The following is a 6,622-nucleotide window of genomic DNA, read 5'->3' on the forward strand; positions in this document are numbered from 1 at the left end:
AGAAAACACAGTGAACAGAGAAACATGGTGTTCATTTTCTGAGTGACTGTTTTCCAGACATATCATGCATCTATCTTCTCGTTCATGTTTGTCAATGTATCTATATTGTATAAGTTAACTGGATATCAGGCCTATTAGAATTAATTCATTATTCACTTATTTCGGTTGTAGAGGCGCAGGTACTTTCCATTTAGCGGAACAGAAGAGTTGGCAGTATTCCACGCGCCAGAGAATGGATGTGTTCTGAAAATTAGAGTTCTCTCCCACGTGATGTTGCTTTCTGCGGGAGGAATGACCCATATTTCATGTGGATAGGCGCTTGTTTCCGGCAGCCTTCAAAACGCATTTATATACAGTCGGCGAAGGCTGCATGCGTTTTACTATGCTCTTTGCTTTTGTGTACAGTTCATGTCGAAAATGCATGGGGTACTAGACCTATGCAGAGAATTTATCACCATGGGTTTAGCTTGTATGTCGACTGTAAATTTATATTTATGTTGTGGCTTTGAACTCATGATCATCTTCAATTTAAATAATTAATGTCTTGGAATATTCAACCGTCCAAACTTTTTTGTTGTTGGAGAAGCAGGTTTGGTTTATAAGAATTCTAATGACACGACTATAAAGGAGGCAACGCTTGAACTTTTCTTTTTAGAAATTAATTTAATTAGGCCTATATCAAGTTAATTTACAACTATCAAATTACGAATGAAATAGCCTAACAAATAAAGACATATCCATATCATGGATTAAACCACTAGCCTAAGGCCATTGGTCTGAAATGGTTGTCGTTTTATACATCAATTGAACATGTTAATTGACATATAAATTAAAAACAATAAATGTTATCCATAATGTTAGACTTACAAGCTGCTCTTTTGACCAGTGGCGGCTGGTGAAAAATATTCTCGGTGGGGCTGTGCCATACTTTTTTTTTCCTGTAACCATCGCGATATATTTTAACACAAACTGCAGGACAGCAGTGCTCAGTGAAACATTCAGTAATTATTTAATGCCAATATTAAAAAGTTGAGGCATTCTTACACAAAAACATATTACACAAACCCAAGCCTTTCATTTGCATTTAAAGTGAACTTTTTACCATTGGTAGTAAACAGGCAACGCAACAGGCATGCTGTCAGAACAGAGTGGAAAGTGGACAATAACATGAAATTATTATAAAGTTTATAGGAAATCTTACACTGTATAAAAGGATGTATAATATAGAAATGGATATCAAGTGGATGAACTCAAACCTTTGACTGGAAGAATAGCATACAGTATTTTATGATCATACTAAATGTGACTAATTGTTAATGTGCTCCAGAACTGCAACAATTAATTGATACAAAACAACATATATACAGTAATATTAGCAAAGACACTATTAAGACTTTCTAGAGTACCATATATAACTGGATTTTTTATGCTAAGGTCAACTATATACAAAGAAACATGCGGCCAGAGCTGCTCTGTGTGTGTGTGTCTGTCATCTTATTTGTACAGGAATTTTGCCCCGTCTGTCCTTCTGAGTGGCAAACCTCTCAATGACCCTTTGATTAAAGTCAGGAATGTCCCTGACAAGTTTCTTCTCCATGGAGAGCATGGCCAGAGCGTTCAGGCGATCCTGTGTCATGCTGTTTCTCAGGAAGGTCTTGATCCTTTTCAGTGTAGAGAAGCACCTTTCTGACTCAGCAGTTGTCATGGGTGTGGTGATGAGGATCTTGAGGAGGCTGGCAGTCTCTGTGAAAGTGCTCTGAAGGTTGTTCTCCATGAAGAACTGGTACAGGGGCACTGCACCACTACAAGCCTTGAACTCACTGTTCTCATAGATGAGGGACAGTTCGGTTTGAGCTTGGCCTTGTTCAACATGGGGTACGCCTCCACGGTTGTTTCAAGCGCTGTATCGGGAACTTCACACTGTGTTGTGGGAACAACTCTCCGTGCAATAGTGTTGCGCTGATGAGGTGCTGGGTGAAGGAGAACCTCTCTTTGGCATGACTCAGGATGGTATCACATACCTGTAAAAGATACATCATCAGCTTTAATTTGCAATTAAGCTATTTTGATGCAAGTGATCCTGACTGACACATGCCTATGTCCAACTCAAGTATATGATTACCAAGGTGCTGATTGTTCAGGGTTTTGGCTACATACTACCAGGCCTGAAAAAAGTTCTATGGGGAAACACTGACAATTACATCACAACTTACCTCTATAGCCAACCTCTGTTGTTCTCCTGGTCCCAGCATCCTCCGTCGCTTGATGGGCTGTTGCTGCTCGTCAGATGCGCTGTCCCCACACAAAGAGGGAATTGAGGCCCTGGGTCCAAAAATAAAGTTTAATTTGATAACTTGCAATCAGACTTCTTAGCTCACTGTAATTCCCCCCTCAACACACAACCAGTGACTTTATATATATATATATATATATATATATATATATATAGACAGACAGACAGACAGACAGATAGTGTGTATATACACACAAACTATGTCTAGTAACTGCTTTTAACCTGTGATGTACATAATTAACTGATGTTATTACGTTTTAAAGCCTTTTTCTATTACATTTGTGAGAGGGATGCAACATAATTTTGTTCTGCTGTGCACTTAGCAATAAAGTTAATCTTCAATAACAACTAGGCCTCTTCTAGAAATTGACCTGGTGGACACCTGAATAATTATTACAAACTGTGTAGTACTTTCCTGCATTATTATCAACGTCTGATTGTGTCTTTTTGGACAAACACTTGTTCTCGTGGTCGAGTAACAACAACTGCGCTCCTTGAGTGACGGGGTGGTACTTGGTGAGAGAGGGAGAGAGACGACCCAAATTGCGGAGTAAACTAGAAAAACGGACGTTACACATGGCGGAGTGGCATTACCACATTTAACAAACCAAACATTGAAATACCGTTATAGAAGGTAAAGTAAAAACCCAAACTGGTCTGTGCATCAATACCGGTATATAGTAATATATAGGCAACATACCGTAAATCTGTATCAATTATGTATCAGTTTTACATGTGACCCATATCAAATTTGCGCATTCACACTGAAGGAGCACACAAATGCAATGCTCATTTGGCGTGATTGTCGTGGGTAACACAGGTGAAAAAAAAATCCTGAATGGTATCCTAATGGCAGCCATTTTGGTTAGGGAGAAATACAAACAACTCTACTGCCATACATTCCAATTAGACTGAAGGCATACAGTTGTGTCCAAATATATTGGCACCCTTGGGCTTTTCTTAAATAATTCCCTATTTCTTCTAAAATCAGTTGAAATATGAGAGGAAAAAATGGGTCTCCACACCTTTAATTATATTTCTGTAAACTTAAGTTTACAATTGTAATTTAGAAAATATAGACAAATGTCATGGACTAAATTATTGGCACCCTGGAGCTAGTACTTGGTTGCACAGCTTTTGGCCAAGATAGCTGCCAACATATGCTTATTGTAGACATCAATGAGCTTGCTGCACCTTTTCTGCTGGCAATTTGGCCCATTCTTCAGCAGCAAACTGCTGTAATTCTTCAATGTTTGAGGGTTGCACTCCACCAACTTCTTTTTTCAGATCTTGCCAAAACTAATGTGGTCCCGTGTAGCTCAGTTGGTAGAGCATGGCGCTTGCAACGCCAGGGTTGTGGGTTCGTTTCCCACGGGGGCCAGTATGAAAAAAATGTATGCACTCTTAACTGTAAGTCGCTCTGGATAAGAGCGTCTGCTAAATGACTAAAATGTAATGTAAATGTCTTCTCTTTCCTTTTAAAATACTAAAACAAATATAATTGTGACGGCTCTATGATAATCACTCACTTTGATGACCAGACACATTTAGGCTTTTAAACTGTTGTAAGTGAACTATTCATCTTTCTAACAGCATCTTTATCAGCCAATAGTAAATATAGTTATTTACCTGATTGTTAGCATGCTTTCTGTGAACCTCTGGACAAGTGCTTTAATGAAGACAGGGTCGATGTTCCTCTTCTGCAGCTGGCTGAAAAGCATGTCCACATTTGGCATGATCTTGTGGAACAGTGCCAGGAAAAAACAGAAAGCCTCGTCTTCGAGCATCCTCACAAAGCCCCCGCCTCTCTGACAGTCGGGGGCATCAACGTTCCCAGAGTCTCTGATGGTCTGGAAACACGTTAGGAGGTCATCCCTGTACTCGTACACAGTGTTGTGTAACGGTAGCTGTCTTCAGGTGCTCCTCCAGCACACTGTCGAGGGAGGCAACAAAATCCACTAAGCCCCGGAAAATGCCGGGGTTGTCCGAGGAGTCAGTCTCCTCGTGCCCACGCAAGGCCAACTCAAAAGCCCCACAGAACTTCACACAATCGATAATTTTGGATAGAATGTGCCTGTTTTTATCCACCTCCTCATTGTGTTTCCTCACCGCAATCCTGTGGCCGTCATCCAGCTGCGTAGCAATGTTCACCCCTTCCTAATACAGCTAGCTTTACAGAGTTGTCCATGTGTGCCCTGGTGTTCTCATGTTTCTTTACCTTCTCTGACAGGTGCTTCATATCCCTCACTCCGGTACCTGTCCATGCTGAATCTGACCCCGTCGTTTTAAAAAAGCAAGCACGGAAAGCAAAATAAAGCATTAGCATCAGTGCACCCAGCTAGCCAAGCCTTCCTGGTGTACCAGCTACGGGAGAAGCCGCGCATATACTGCTTCCCTTTCTCGCTAGCCTGCTGTCTGATTGAGAGGTCAGGTTGATCTGGGCCCAGCTCTTTCACCCGAACTTTCTCTGACAAAGTTCTCCTCTCAAACGGATCTTGGAGGAGAGATTTCACCGAGTTAGGGTTGGGTCTTGGAGGAGTAACGCTTTGCGTTCGCCATTGTCGTCTAGTAAAAATGGCGCCACTGGAGCCCGGTCCTTATTTTATCAGGGGCGAGCTTGGGGGCGATAAAATAATCGCCCTCCTTGGATTCGAATTAAAATCGCTGATTAGCTACATTTTATGTCATACATTCATATCTTAAATTAGCAATTGGCTTAACTGCTACGTAGACCCGCCTCCTCGGGGCACTTTCTGTATCGCCCAGAGCTGACGAGGCGTTTGACAGGCAGAGGAAAGGTTGCGAATATGATTTTCTATCATATCTTACACATATTACTGTGTGCATTCCATATTTCAAACACACAAATATTGACATACTGATGTTTTTATTATTATTATTATTTTTTATTTTTAAAAAATAATAATTTTATTTAAGGGGCGGCGCCCTAGCGCCCCTCTATCGGCCAGCCGCCACTGCTTTTGACTATCAGTTTTTATATTTGACAGAAAAAATATTGCCATCAACCGACCCATGGCGATGCGACGCACGATGCAGGTTAGATGACACCAATATTATTTCGAGAAAACAAGTTCCCTTAGTTTTCTTTTTTAGCTATACCGTTGCAAAACGAAAATATTTTTTTTTTGTATGCAGTTATCAGAGCTAGAATATTGAAATTAATTAGATTTTAAAAACGCAAAAAGCTCTTAAATGCAATCTTACATTTAATCTTACAAAACCAATGGTATCTTTGATGAGTTATCTAAAATATTCACTGATGTGGAGGAATTTCTATTCGGTGAGAGATAAAAATATAGGCTAAATCCAAAAATAGCAACTGTTTCAAAAGGCATGATTATTACAGATTATGCCTATATTAAGAGAAATATTAAAAACAACTGAAATAATTAGATGCCGTTCAAATAACACAATAACAACAATAATAATAACAATAATAATAATAATAATAAGAAGAAGAAGAAGAAGAAGAAGAAGAAGAAGAAGAATCATTTATAGATGTATAAACGTATATATGAATAAAAATGAATAGGCCTAACTTGTATGCCTAACTCATAATAGCACATTTACCATTGGCCCATGAGTCTCTCCTCTCTTAATAATGTAATTCTCCTCATCAATACAGCAGGACACAAGATCGGTATACTGGCTGACATTGATAAATGATCCAAGCAGCCCACAGCAAACTAGACAAACGAATATATCCTTGAAAAATACAGCAATATCAACGAGTCTCATAATAAATCGATATATGAACGAATGTATCTCAATCCATGTTTTGTTTTAGGCTATAAGACCCAGCTTCAAATGTATTTTTTTCCCTTTTGCCGGGGGAGTGACATCATACCAACTTATTTGAAAATATATTAAATTCTCGAAGCTCCCACACTTATTTTTGTGGCATATGCCTATTGTTCTTTTAAAATGGTGTCTTGATAAAAACGACCGAGTGTGGCTTTGGGATTCAGAGTTGGCTATCTCAGTGTATTTCGAAAACTGGTCGGTCATCCATCATTCCTGCCAGCCTCAATCAATAAGAAACGGTCGTCCTATATCGTGCTATATCGACTAAAACTGTAACGTGACCTCATGTGTGAATACGAATTGTTGTTTGTTATTACGAAAACTTTTTTTTTACAAAGATGTCCAATATTTAATAAATATCTACTATCGGTAGAGCACGAGGTAGCTAATATGCAAATATTGCCCAAACAGCAAACCAAAAACTATCCAACTGAATTAGGTCACAGTATCATATTATAGTATTAACTCAAGCTCTAACTTTTCTTTCTCTCTAAGGTGCTGAAA

The sequence above is a fragment of the Coregonus clupeaformis genome, chromosome 33 (assembly GCF_020615455.1).
Source record: "Coregonus clupeaformis isolate EN_2021a chromosome 33, ASM2061545v1, whole genome shotgun sequence".
NCBI classification, from domain to species: domain Eukaryota; kingdom Metazoa; phylum Chordata; class Actinopteri; order Salmoniformes; family Salmonidae; genus Coregonus; species Coregonus clupeaformis.